The sequence below is a fragment of the Ixodes scapularis genome, unplaced genomic scaffold, assembly GCF_016920785.2.
Source record: "Ixodes scapularis isolate PalLabHiFi unplaced genomic scaffold, ASM1692078v2 PGA_scaffold4__175_contigs__length_147842914, whole genome shotgun sequence".
Taxonomy (NCBI): domain Eukaryota; kingdom Metazoa; phylum Arthropoda; class Arachnida; order Ixodida; family Ixodidae; genus Ixodes; species Ixodes scapularis.
Window position 1 is genome coordinate 98,191,235 of NW_024609879.1, and position 14,828 is coordinate 98,206,062.

Sequence of the window (14,828 nt, forward strand, 5' to 3'; positions counted from 1 at the left end):
AGGCAACGGAATAGCGTTCGTGTCTGTCAAAATATAGAACTTTTACCAGGACAATGGAGTTCGGTACATAACGTCAGCTCCATGCCATCCTGCTACCAACGAGCAGGCAGAACAATACGTTGGCGAGTTGAAGAGAGCGCTGGTCCGAGAACCGTTTTTATCGGTGGACCTGAGACTTTCACGGTTCTTGTTCCGTCTGCATAGTACGGTTCACCAAACAACAGGTGTTACTCCAGCTACGGCCATGTTTGGTCAAGAACTACCAACTCTCCTCGATCGCCTCGTACTGACAGCAGAGTCACCAATAGTAACAGAAAAGTTACCGCCAAACAGGCAACTGCAACCCGGAGAAGAAGTAATGGTTCGGCAGTTTCTGAAGGAGCCCAACTGGATTCCTGGCACCCTAGTTAGACTAATGGGTCGACGTTCGTGGCTTGTTCAGTGTACAACTGGCATCACTTGCCGACACTTGAACCAGGTTCGCAAACGTCGCCTTGAAGAAGATGCTAATAAAGGGGCATCAGCGAAGCTCACATGAGGCATGGGCCAGGACGATGAAGAAGCAGAAACTACGGCACCAGAGAAAGAGCTAGACAAAACGGCTCCGCGCAGATTTAACCGGACGAGACGGCCGCCCCCAGGTACCGCGTCTGAGAGGGGAGAAGTGTTATGTGCAAGGAGCCAGCCCAATGGCAGTTGGGAGCAGAGAACAAAAGACGACGAAGTGAAGACGTTGTTCGAGCAGTGCGTTTGTCGTCACGTTGGCGTTGCGCACCGTGTTCCGATAATAAACATAATTATTAAGTAAACACTATGCAACGATTTGTCTTCAAACGCCGAAGCTTGCTGAAAGATCTCTGCAAAGCAGCTACAGGGGTTTGTGCTGTCGGGATAAGAACGATCAGCCAGGCAACCCAACACCTGAGCCAATACAACCTACAAGACATTGGGCCTGTGGATTACCTCATCGTTAGTGAATCCCTGACTCGCTCCAAGCGGCAAACATGCACGCTGAATCTTGACGACAGCCGCTACAAGGCGGCAGACATGTCTGTCGTGGCGTCTTGTACCGACTCCTTGCTTTTCAGTCGAAGTTTTTTTTTTTTTTAAATCTCAGTAACGAGTATCGTACTTTGTTACTTTTTCAGCGAGTAACGAGTAACGGTATTTAGTTACGTTCTTTGTTTGTTTTTTTTTTTTTTTTTATTTTTTTTCCAGTAGCATGCACATGTCTGTTTCCGCAGTGGTCAAAACCATCTCCCTCGCGAGAAAGCGGGCGGGAATGAGACGCAAGGCAAACCCACGTGTTCTCGCAGCCGCACGGGGAGGCAGCAGTGTGCACGCTGCGCTAGCCTTGACACCGTAGCACAAAATTAATAGGGAGTTTTAGTAGACCGTGTTTCCCGCTCCGCTAGCCCTCCGCTACGAAGAAACCGCCACTGCGCCTGCACGCCGATGGCCTTGGCTGTAGAGTTCAGGGTAGCGGAGGGGCTCAGCGGAGCGGGAAACACGGTCTACTAAAACTCCCTATTAACTCCGAATGTACGTTGACTTCGAGCGAAGCGGAACTTGTCAGGCACGTGGTCCCTTGCGGGTTGTTATTTTTTCCCGGGTGTAAATTATTGTTTTCGCAGATGTTAAAAAAAATCTAGGCTTTTCGAGGTACCAAATACGTGCAACGTACGAGGTGCAGCTCCGACGAGTCGAGAACATCATAACACTGCGTAAACTCGTGTCAAGGTTAAGACGTGGTAGTTTTGTTTAAAGACCCTCACTTCCCCTTCTAAGGTACAGAAAGGAAACATGACTCCGGGGTTCAGACACTAAAGTATCCTCTGTCTCCAGCTTGGTTCTTAATCTCGCAGCTGGCAACACAATGACGCTCCTCGTCCTGATGATGATCGGCGTCACCATGACCAGATTCTGCATGGCTTCTACTCAGACACCGATCTGTTCCTGTCCTGTTACGTCCTGTTCCAGTAAGAATTCCTCACTTTACTCAGGGAAAACTTAACGGGGAGTCATGAGTCCCTCTCATTATCGCTTCGAGGCCAATCAAGTTGCGACATTAAGCTAAGACATCATACAGTCTGAACACACTGTTGTACGACGCTCCTGTTACAGTGGGCATACAAAGACTGTCTCCAGAAATGTTCAAACATGTATGTATGAAGCAAACATGCTCGGAACTATGCTTAAGGCGTGTCCGCAGGTAGTTTTCTCGTCATGCCTGCAGAGAACACTGTGTATTTTGAAAGATGTAGGAGAAGTGCGACTGCGGCCGAAGTCAACATGTTAAACCACGCCCGGCATCGTTGTTGTTTTCTTTTTTAACATGTCATTGAGTATATTAAATATTAATGGCAGACTGCAATGTTCACGAGACAGCACCATCGCCGAGTAACTTCCTTGGCTGCTTTGTTTCTCAAATGAACAGCATTTCTTTCGGTGTACACCCATGGTAAAAGTGTCATCAGCTCGCCTTTGTCTCACTAAGTATTAGGTCGTACGTCTCTCCTGATGGCCGCCTGAGGCAAAAGTGAAAGCGAAGGCGAAAAAGAGGTTAATCATATAAGTATCTTTCTTTACCTGACCATTTAGGCTGAACTGGACTCGAACCTGCACGACAGAGTACGTTTAGGGATGTTACGAAAATAAATAGGTAAGGCTACACGGAAGATGAAAAAGAAAAACGATGTTTCTCAGCGAATACGTCGAACCATAGATACCTTCTGGAGAAAAAAAAAAAAGCCTAAAGGGACCTCCGTATATTAGATAATTTCCTGAATACTTGGTACAGTGTTTTAAGGAGTTGCACCTTTGGCATTTTACGTTTCAAGCCTTAGACAGACTCAAACAACGTTTTCAGATGTGTCAACGACTAGAAAAAAAAAAGCGTGCATGCTGAAGTACTAAACAGTGTCTTGGGGAGAAAGTTCTCCGTTCCTTTCTGAAAGCGTGGCACTCACGTGTCAAGGACTTAGAACTAGGGGTGTCGCGAACCTGCCGAGGTTGGAGTTCGAGTAGGTTCGACTTTTTCGACCTCTTAGTGGAAAGTTCGACGAACCTTGTATTGAGGTTCAACTCGTGTGCGCATGCGCGACAGACTGGCCAGTTGGCTTTGGATTGGATGGTAATGGCAAAGGGATGAATCAAAGGCAGCGCTGATTGGTTATTTCAGTTAATGCAGTACAAAAAAGTTATTAACTTTTTCAGCGATTAAAATTGGTTTCTTTTAAATGCAACTGTTCATAAAATAAAATAACCCTTTACAGAAAAAATTCTCCAAACCTAGACATGCTTGTATCAAAGTCTGGCCACACTGTTCACAAAGCCGAACCGGTTGAAACTGGTGAAAAGGTTGAAGGTTCATCGAACCGGTTCGACCCAGTCGAACCCCGAAAGTTCGACCTAAAAATCCTGTTCGACAAAAGTTCGCGACACCCGTACTCAGAACACAAGTCCTGCGCACGACATCATCGTTAGTGTAACCCCGACCCGCCCCAAGTGGCCAACACGCTGAACCAAGCTCGACGAGAGTCGACGCAAGCGGCAGACGCGACCGTTGATGCGTCGCTGCGTGCTAGCGTTGACCTTGTTGTGGGACGCCCCCGGACGCGCTGTCGGCAACGATGACGCCAGCTATGCGGCGCTGCTTGAATCCAATTGTGGATTTTAAAAAAAAACTGGCCAGGTGACGCAAGTTGCCGCGCGATTCATAGGGTTCAGCCGCATTAATCCATTCATTCATCCAGTGATGACGTTTGGGAAGTGAAGGGCGCAGGTGGTAAGGGGGAGGGGGGGGGGGGGGGGAGGGTAGTGGCTCGTGTGTGAGTGTGACGCAATCTTGTTGCCGATGGCATTCCCGGCGTTTGCGACAGTTATTGTTCTGAAATGCTACTTTTTCAGCGTTATATATACGGTGTTATGAGATGATCGCGGTACTGAGTTCTTTCCTCATGAGCTGCTTTAGGAAACAGTCTGAAAAATATAATTTTTTTTTATTTTCCTTCATATGTACGTACGTCGGCCAAAACGTGTGGCAAAGCTTGAGTCTACGCAAACATGTGGCTGAAGAGTCGTTACTCTGAAGCCTATTTAGTGCCTTTTATCTTAATGAAACTACCGTTCTTATTAACGGTTAAAATGTTAGTATCCCCTCTAAAATATAGAAAAAAAAAATCAGCAAATTGATTTCAAGATAATCAGACTACGAAGCCCTGAAACGAAACTTCAACTCCACGAAAATAAGGAATCGGTTTTACTTGAATTTATATTTTGTTTCTGAAAGTGATTTCGAATTAATGAAAAGTCTATTTTTAAGCTGTAAAGTAAGTTTATACGAATCAAAGATAAAGTAAATATAAGGTGCAATAAAAACAACAAAAGTATGACGTCAGTTGCGTATGTAAAGGCACTCCATAAATAGTGTGTAAAACAACAGGTGCAGCGAATATCACGCACAATGTCAGTGGAAGAATTCCCAACGGAAATGGAAAGTTTCAAAAGTAGCATACTAGGATTCATGCTGCGCACTCAAAAGGACGAAGCAAAAATAAGCCAAAATAAGCGTAGCAAAGTAGGTCAACCGAAAGGCGGGGGATTTTCTTTTATATTTTCCCAACGCAATGCATCAAAATCAATCCTCTTTTTTCCCAGCTGCCCAACAGGTTAAGCTGAGCAATGTTGCCATCACAAACGCGAGACTGGGACAAACCATGACTTAAAACTTCACAGTGATCATCCCGACCACGTTGAACAGCAGCCTTCAATTCAAAATTACCATGACCACCGACTTCAGACTTCCCATACCATGCATTGAAGATGTTGGTTTATGGTGCGTGTGCAAGTTACAACAGTATCTTGGAGATAACTTTTCTTACTTTTTGGGGACAGATGTTTTATAATTACCACTGTTTTACTTTCGAGGTACACCCTGCGACACTGCTGGCCCGAAGAAGCCCATAGTCAGTTTTCTTTGTTTTTCTTTAAGTATTGAACCACTATCATCAAAACTGATATAATTGTCCAAAGTGCTGAGTTAGGGTGCTAGCATAAATCATATATTTTGATTCCCGTCAATATACTTTACAGGTAAGCTGAAAAAAAACAAAAAACGTTGTACTCGGGTTTTCTCTAACGGTGTCGCGCAATGCCTACCTACGCTGGAAGTATGCGTTCCACAACATTGAATGAAAGGAAAATCCTAACCAGGTAAATGTCCACCGAAATATTTACGTTTAATTCTTTCCACTACATTCAAATATAGTGGTCACAACCAATAAACAACTTCTTTTGGAAATCTGAAGTGAAGATCAATTAGTAGCAAAGTCGTGCCCTCTTATTCGCTACCCATACGTCAATATAGTACTTTAAGAAAAGGTGGCTCAGATGAGGCTAACGAAAGGTTAGATACAAATCAATCATCAGACTATGTTTCGAGTATAATAAAGAATTTTACATTTCGTTTTTCAGAAGAAAAATTTGGATATTTTCACGACGTGCGAATTCGGCAGGCATCTGACAAGTCCCTGTTAAGGACTAAGGAGTAATTTCGACCACCTGGGAATCTGTTGACTTCCAACCGAAATCTTGGTTGCACGTCATGTATACGTGCTCAGAACGCGTTGGCATGAGGTGCAAAGAGTTTTAAAGCAAAATTTTGATTCTTTATTTTATTTTTAATTAGAGTTCTAAAAAGTTTTAAGAAGCCCAGGTACAGACAAATCTAACCTTCATCGGTCAAGGTCTGAGTATCTTGCCAGTAATACACAACGTTTCGGGCGTCCGCCCGATACATTGTGTATTCCATCGCGTCCACGTCCTTTTCTAGTGTAGCAGAATTATACATATTTTGCGATTTCGTGTTCAAGTTAATTGTGCGTGGCAGCGTCCCCATTTTCTTGGATACTAACGGTCGTTTGACTGTGATCCAACATCTTTGGGCCAAAATTCGACGAACAAGTGCCAGATCTAGATTTCACCGCTGGTCCTTCGGTTCATACCCAGCGTCTTTGGCTCAAGTCTCACACTTTAGAAATTATGCGGCGAGCCAGAGACATAGGAACGCAGAAGAAGAGCACTCTCACTAACTAGCGCCTTGAAGCAAAACAGCATTAGGGCCAAGTTAGGATTGGCAAGGCTCGCACCAAAATAGGCGTTCGTCCGGCGTGTTACCTGTGGTTGGTCTAGTATTTCTAAGCGTCCACGCCTCTTTCTAACGCACTGATCTTCGCGATTCAGTACATATGACCTATGGGGTGGAACGTCGGATGACGAACAAGGTTTTGGATCCCGATGGAACAACACCTGCCCTATCACTCCCAACAGCTACACTGAATCCTTGATGGCTGCACTACCCACGGATATCAGATTTCTTCTTGGGGTACGTATAACTAGCTAGATTCTGATTCGTGAGGCAGCAGCAACTGGCATTTGCTACGAGCGCGTCATTTCATTTAAAAAGAAACATAGTGTCTACCCTTGGCACAGGACGGGATTTGTCTACAGGAATGCAGCTCTAAAACCGCGGCAATTCTGCTCATATATCACACAAAAGACAGTTTGCAAACACGAGTCTTCCCAATATCCGTGGTTCGAATGACGCGTGCCAAGTTTTCTCTTTGAACTCATTGTCATGCGGCATTCAAAGCACGGATCTCGTGGTTGCTCGCGTTCAAATCTGTATGCAGACTGTCTTTTGTATGGTGTATAACCAGAGTGAGCCCGGCTTTAGGCGTGAATCTTTCTTGTATGGCGGTCACATTGGTAACACAAAAACGATCTGCTGACATCTCCGAAGCATGGATGGAGCAAACATGCTTGGAACACGATTGTGGCGTATCTGCAGATAATTTTGCAATCCTGCCCGCAGTGAACAGCTTGTCTTTTGTATGATGTACTTTGTGACTGATGCTTTAGGTTCGTCGTTTTATTCAATTAATATAGTTGTTCGAGTGTTTATGGTTAGCCTGGATGTGGTTACCCCACACCTATAGCGATACAAGAGGACGCGATAGCTAAACACATAAACCTCTGCTTGTCTCCAACTAATTCAAACATGTCCTCGTGACTTTTCTAATAATAATAATAATAATCATAATAGTGTTGACAGGGTTTAGTTGGTAGCGTGTGGGGCTCCCAACCGAAGGGTCGTGGCTTCGAATTCTGGCTCTGCCTAAGATTCTTCAGCTGTTGTTGTTGTCTTTTTTAAGGCAAATTAATTACTTTATGAAGTGAAATCATTTGACCCATGCGGTGACCTTTAATTCGCATGGCATGTCACGTTTTATGGACTTTCATTCAATGCGTGACGTCACGTTTCACGTGAGCATTGTGGGTTGTTTGAAATACCCGCGCGAGGCCATGTGCTGTGACGTCATGACCCTATCGACCAATCAGGATTTTCCCGTCCCACCGACGCCGACTCCGACGCCGACGCAGGCTTTCCTGCGACACGAGCTTCCAAACGCTATCGCGTTAAATGTATTGGGAGGATATGATTCGTCGTCCGAGCTTCGCCTACGTGAACTATGTATGGGTTGGCGCAGATTAAATTTACCAGTGTCCAATACTTCATGGCCGCCGTAAAAATGCCCTGGGCTTTTCCTTTTAGTCTATGAGAACCCCCTATTTCACGTGTGAATAAAAATCGAACCGGGTGAACACAACCGAAAACAATCGAGGCATGATTAAAAACCTCCTCTGGATCCACGAAACATCACCCTAAGCGGAGAACAAGTCGTCTGCTGCTTGTGCAGGAGTTGCGGTGACGTCACCCTGATGCCGAGCTCTGATTGGCTTTGATTGAAAGGATAGTGGGTAGACCTCAATGCTAGATGCCTTGAGCTCCACCCACTATTTTGTTCAATCAGCCTATAAGAGCTCGGCGTTCTGACATCCTCGCAACCCCAGTGCAAGAAACAGACGAATTTCCCTCCGCATAGAATACCCAGACGCCGAGCGTCATTCGACGCGTTGATTGGACACAAGGGCCAGATCAACGCTGACGCACTACTCCTGTCCAATTTGTGTCTGCGCTCGACCTCATTATGATGACGTCAGATTTCCTCTACGTGCTGTTAGAGTGCCTTTCTACAAACACGCGCTTTTGTTTGGGTGGTGCCGTTTTTCCGCCCAGTCGTGTTGTTTTATGTCTTGTGAAGTGAGCGGAAACCGGTGTGACTTAGGTCGAGATCGTAGCCTTGGGTAATGCTTAGACGTTATATTACCGCACAAGTCACGCACCAACGTCACGCGCTGGCCTATATAGTGCAACAAAGGATGTCTTCACCCTGAGACAAACAAACGGACCCTAGACGTTGTTGACAAGTTCGCCAGTTGATAACACAGACGAATACCATATATATATATATATATATATATATATATATATGTATAATTACGGACAGCCTTTCAGGGCATGACGATCGTCCTTCTCTTTCTAACCGTTTTCGTGCCAAAATATACTATCCGTCCTTTTGTTGAAGAGGTTTATATTGAAGCCGATGAACAAAACAAAAAACAGAGGTTTCATTTACTTCGTCTTGTTGCTTTCAGAACGGCAATGTGAAGATTAAGCTCAACATCCTAAATGGAGGACAAAGTGTGGGATGCCAGCAGTTTACGGTCATGATCCAACTAAACTGATAGTATGCATATCCACCACCATTGGCAAGTGCCCAACGGACCCTGCACTGGACCCAACACTCGCGAATTCACTAATTAATTATATTTATTCGATCATTTATTCTATGGCAATTGAATCACACAAATTTGTCACATGTCCTCTACGTGTCGGGTTCAACCACTATGCAAACACTGTTCCGAATTCGAGAGCCAAGCTACCAGATGAATCCGTGGAAGAACGTTCGTGTCAAAATAAAATATGCACGTTTATATTTTGCGAATGTCTTTATTTTTTACTATGTTAACCTAATGTTCCTCCTAAGAAATGCGAGGTGTGACTTAATGTGTAAACGCGTCCTGCTTAGTCATCCATTCTTCGGTGTCGTCATTCGTCTTTTGGCCTTCTTATTGTACAAGGGAGTATCCGAGGCACGAGAAGCGTGCTTTTCTGACCCGAGTAAATCAACTCTGCATCGCAGAATGCGCAAACTCCGTGAGAATGTGACGCAGGTGGTTGGGGTAGGACGCGAAAATTTCAGAAAATGACGTTACGTTGATTAGAAGATAATTGAGGAAACAAATTTTTTTAGCTTACGTTTACCTAAGTTTAATATTGTTAAAATAAGAAATGACACTGGTGACAACATGTAGCATCTATTTCAGTGGAAAAAAACTCAACAAGAAAGAATTTTGTTTTCTTTATTGCCGTAACAAACTTCTTTTCACTGAAATCGAGACTACAGGCGCCCACAGTGTCGTTTCTTGTTTTGACGATATTAGGCATAGCTCATAGACACATTTTGTTTCTATGATTGATCTTCCTATCCAGCTAAACGTCATGTTTACAAACTTTTACGTTCCATCCCAACCGCTAGCGTCATATTCTCACGAAATTTGAGCTTCCTGCGATGCTTAGTTTATTTACCCGAGCCAAAAAACACGGTTCTCGTTTATCGGGAACTCCCTGTTGATGCCTCAATTAGATTTGCTGCGGAGAGATAATAACATGCTCATATCATGAAAGGGTGTGTCCTGGAGAAGCGTAACCTCGAGGAGGATCGTGAACTGAATGGCCGCCGACCATAAGGATAAAGTCCCTCGCCCGTCTGAGGTGTACAGTCGGACCATGTTTCAGCGACGCAACCAGCTGGCAGGAGAATCGATTAAGGACTACGTGGCAGGGCTGCGTAAGTTAGCCAAGCACTGTAATTTTGGAACGCTGCCATCGGCGATCGCAACCACGATGCCACCTGCAACTGGAACAGCGAACGTTGGAGCAACGACGACGCTGCAGGGAGGAACTGCAGCTAGGACTGCTAACCGGACGTGGCTGTCATAGGAGGTGATGTTACGCGACCGCCTCGTGTGTGGTCTACGCGACGAGCACCTCCAGCAGCGACTCTTCACGGAGAAGGCCTATGATCCAAGGCCTATGACTTTTTCCAAGGCCTATGATCTCGCGGTCCGCGCGGAGACGGCTGTTCAGCAACAACAAAAGTTGAAATCCGAGCACTCGGAAGTGAACAAAGTCACAACCACCGCAGGATTGAGGAGTTCTCACAAGACACAGGTTGGGCAAGGACAACGCTGTTGGCGCTGTGACGAAGCACACAGCCCCAACTCATACAAGTTCGCGACAGCAACGTGTCACTACTGTCGGAAGCGAGGCCATATCGAGAAATCCTGCATTTTAAAGAAAAAAGCTACAAAGAAAGGGCCGCAACGCAACAACTATTTGGGCACATCAAGAAAGCCTCAACTTCCTGAACAACGAATGTCAACATTACATGACCTTCACTCGTTCACTACCCCCAAAATCACAGTGACACTCACTCTACAGAGTCAACCAGTGACATTTGAGGCTGACTCAGGTGCCGCTTGCACCTTGGTCAGCAGTGATACTCTTCAAGCTGTATGGCCAACAAAACCACCTGTTTTACAACCAGATGACATTCGTCTGCGCACCTGGACAGGCCAGAAAATTGAAATCCTCGGAAGAGCAACAGTTGATGCCAGCCACTCAAGCAAGGCTTGCCAGCTCCCATTACTTGCGGTCCAAGGCGCTAGATGCAACTTGCTTGGACGCAACTGGTTTGGACCACTTGACATTCAAGTCATTGGCATTCACCAAACCACACACGATGGCAAAATTACACAGCTTTTACAGCAATTTCAGTCAGTCTTTTCCGAGACCATCAGTGGTCATGTAGGAGCGCCAGTGCAGCTGCAATTGAGAGATGAAGCGCGACCCAAGTTTCTGAAAGTGCGGCCCGTCCCCTTTCCGCTCCGTTCAGCCGTCGAGACTGAGATTGACCGACTGGAACAGCAAGGCATGTTGGAGCCTACAAAACATTCTGTCTGGGCCACGCCGTTGGTGTTGGTGAGAAAGAATGAAGGAAACATTCTTCTCTGTGGTGACTATCGCAGCATCGTGGACGAGGCCACGAAAAAGGCGTCTTATCCTTTGCCAACAACGAAGGAAGTGTTGAGCAGTCTGCGGGAGGAACTACATTCAGCCTGTCCTGTATACTTCTTTTCCTCGTCTTTCTGTTGCGCTCTTTTATATGTTTTACTAAGATGAACCAACTAGCCCCAACAACCTACCCTACACACAACTTCACGTGACTACTGCTACGATTGAGCAGCTCACCGTAAACACAATAAAAGGACTGTACAAAGTGAAGAGGCTTCCTTTCAGTGTGGCAGCAGTGCCAGCAATATTACAAAGGTTCATGGAGACCACCTTAAGTAGGCTAACACGTGTCTGTGTGTACCTCGACGACATCATTGTCAATGGTGCCACGGAACAATAGCACAAGGAACGATTGTCAGCCCTGCTACGGCGACTGGCGCACGCAAACTTGCGTCTCAGCAAGGCTAAGTGGCGCTTCAGTGTACCAGTAGTACCATTTCTGGGCCACAGTATTGATGCTAAGGGCATGCACACCACACGAAAAGGTACAAGCGATAGTCGAAGCACCTGCTCCGAGTAGCAAGCAGACTCTGCGGTCATTTTTGGTGATGTTGTCCTTCTACGACCTTTTTTAGAACAGAAAGCCACAGTAGCATTCGTAAAATATGAGCTGCTACAGAAAGACACTCTATGGAGATGGGAAGAAAGAGATCAGAGAGCTTTCGAAGAGCTCAAGAAACTGGTCCTCAAGAGGACAGTCCTGGCGCACTATGATAAGACAGAGCCACTACTGGTCTCATGTCACACCTCTCCGTATGGTGTAGGTGCGGTGCTAGCCCAGGCAGGACAGTCAAGGCAGGGAAGCACCGATAAGCTTCGCGTGCCGGACATTAGGTGCTGCTGAGCGCAACTACGCTCAACTTGATCGGGAAGGCCTTGCTGTGGTGTTCGCAGCCAACCAGTTCCACAAATATATAGCGGGACAACCGGTAACCTTCGTGACCGATCACCAGCCACTACTGGGAACTCTCGGACCGCAGAAACTGGTCCCCCAGATACTTTCACCCCGCCTGACACACTGGTCTCTTAAGCTTGCAGCCTACGACTAAGACTTGAAATACCTAACCGGCAAGTTGCATCAGAACGCAGACGCGCAAAGTAGGTTGCCGTTACCAGATTGCATCGAGGAACCTTACGCTCCTCGTGACATCCTCATGTTCGAAGCCCTTCCGAGTCCGCCACCTACAGCCGAGTTGGTGGCAAGATTAGCGCTGCAAGATGCCATCCAGTCCAAACTTTACACAGCGATTCAAGAGGACACGGTACAGCAACTGAAGGGAGAGGAATTCACCACTTATTGCAGAAGAGCCACAGAGTTGGCAATTCATCGCGGATGCATCACCTGGGGCGCAAGTGTCGTCATGCCAACAGCAGTCCGCAAGCAAGCAATGGCACTGGACCACGCAGGCCATCGAGGAGTCGTGGCCATGAAAACCTGTGCGCGCAATTATTTATGGTCGCCAGGTTTGGATGACGACATTGAAACAACAGTTAGAGCATGAGAGCCATGCCAGCTCACGCAGACGAATCCGGAAAAAGCTCCGATTCCTTCGTGGACAAAACAATCGGCACCATAAGCCATACGCTTCATGTAGACTTTGCTGGTCCCTTGGAGGGACGTACCTTTTTGGTAGTTGTGGAGGCCTATACTAAGTGGGTAAAGGTGAGACGAGTAGCTCGTCCCACATCGGCATCGGTTACTGATGTACTGCGCTCACTGTTTGCGACATTTGGGATACCACACAAACTGGTGTCAGGCAACGGAACAGCGTTCGTGTCTGTCGAAATACAGAACCTTTACAAGGACAATGGAGTTTGGAACGTAACGTCGGCTCCATACCATTCTACTACCAACGGGCAGGCAGAGCGATACGTTGGCGATTTGAAGAGAGCGCTGGCCCGAGAACCGTTTGCATCGGTGGAACTGAGACTTTCGCGGTTCTCGTTCCGTCAGCATAGTACGGTTCACCAAACAACAGGTGTTACTTTAGCTACGGCCATGTTTGGTCGAGAACTACCAACTCTCCTCGATTGCCTCGTACCGACAGCAGAGTCACCAATAGTGACAGAGAAGTTACCACCAAACAGGCAACTGCAACCCGGAGAAGAAGTAATGGTTCGGCAGTTTCTGAAGGAGCCCAACTGGATTCCTCTCACCCTATTTAGACCAATGGGTCGATCGATGTTCGTGGCTTGTTCAGTGTACAACTGGCATCACTCGCCGACACTTGAACCAGATTCGCAAACGTCGCCTTGAAGAAGACGCAAATAATGCGGCATGAGCGACGCTCACATAGGGCATGGGCCAGGACGATGAAAAAGCAGAAACTACGGCACTAAAGAGGCAGCTAGACAGAACGGCGCCGCGCAGATTTAACCGGACGAGACGGCCGCCCCCCAGGTACCGCGTCTGAGAGGGGAGAGGTGTTATTTCCAAGGAGCCAGCCCAATGGCATTTGGGAGCAGAGGACAAAAGACGACGAAGTGAAGACGTTGCTCGAGCAGTGCGTTTGTCGCCACGTTGGCATTGCGCACCGTGTTCCAATAATAAACAGAATTATTAAATAAACACTATTCAATGATATGCCTTCAAACTCCGAAACCCGCTGAAAGGTCCCTGCAAAGCAGCTACAGGGGTTTGTGCTATCGGGATAAGAACGATCAGCCAGGCAACCCAACACCTGAGCCAATAAAATCTAAAGGTCTGTTCACACGATGCATCTTTTAGGCGCGCAACAGTTTCGCGACACTCAAGTTTCGCGAAATGTGCTCGTTCACACGTACCGCTTCACGTGCAACAGCGATGACGTTTAGACTCGCGAAAATAGTTTGGGTGTTGACCATAAAGTGGCGCTTCAGTTCAAAGCCTAAATCATCATCATCACCATTAGCCATTCAGCGTCGTGTTCTCCATCTCCCGCCATATTCTAAGAGTCAAAACGCAGGCGAGCTGGTGAACAATCATAATTAAGAAATAAAACCTTAAGACAAGGAAACAAAAAGAGACATGCACACCACCGTCTTAAAACCAGCACAGCATACAGCTGTCATTTACTTCCATTTACTTAATTTACTCTTAAATTGTCAGTTACTAGTTGTTGAATTGTCATTTACTGCCATTTACTTTATTTACTGTTGAATATGTATAATTTGGATGGAGGTTGACAAAGAAGAAGACTGTTGTGGAAGTAAATGAGAGCTGTACGCTGTGCTAATTTTGAGATGGTACTCTGTACGTCCCTTTTTGTTTCCTTGTCTCAGGGTTTTATTTCTTAATTATGACTAAAAATAGACGCGAATTATCATCATCACCAATTACGTTTTCGTCCATCACTGGATTTTTTTCCGATATGCTACTCACTTTTCCTTCAGTGGTGCTTGACGTGTTTGCGGAAGCGCCGGCAGTATCCATCGTTCGTGGTTTCGGTTTTTTTCGGATTTGGCTCGTCTACAACACCAGCAGTGAAGTAGTCCTCTCAAACAGCTCGCTCCCCTCTCAAAGGCCACGTGAAAGCGTTTCTGAGCGGCCATTGGCGGCGCCCTCAGAGTGATTGACAGGACTCGGCAAAGTTTCAGCAAAAGCTCGCTCCACAAGCAAGGTGTGCGCGCAACTTTTTTTAGATGCGCGCGTTCTTTTCGGACTCGTTCAGACGGCGCAACCATTTCGCGAAACTACGTTTCGCGACACTAGATGCACGAGAAAGATGCATCGTGTGAACGGGCCTTA

General features: G+C 46.4%; 1 pseudogene; it reads left to right on the forward strand.

Annotated features, from left to right (window-relative positions):
• The first annotated feature begins 4,465 nt into the window (after positions 1 to 4,465).
• Positions 4,466 to 8,649, forward strand: LOC120841856 (annotated as a pseudogene).
• The last annotated feature ends 6,179 nt before the right edge of the window (positions 8,650 to 14,828 follow it).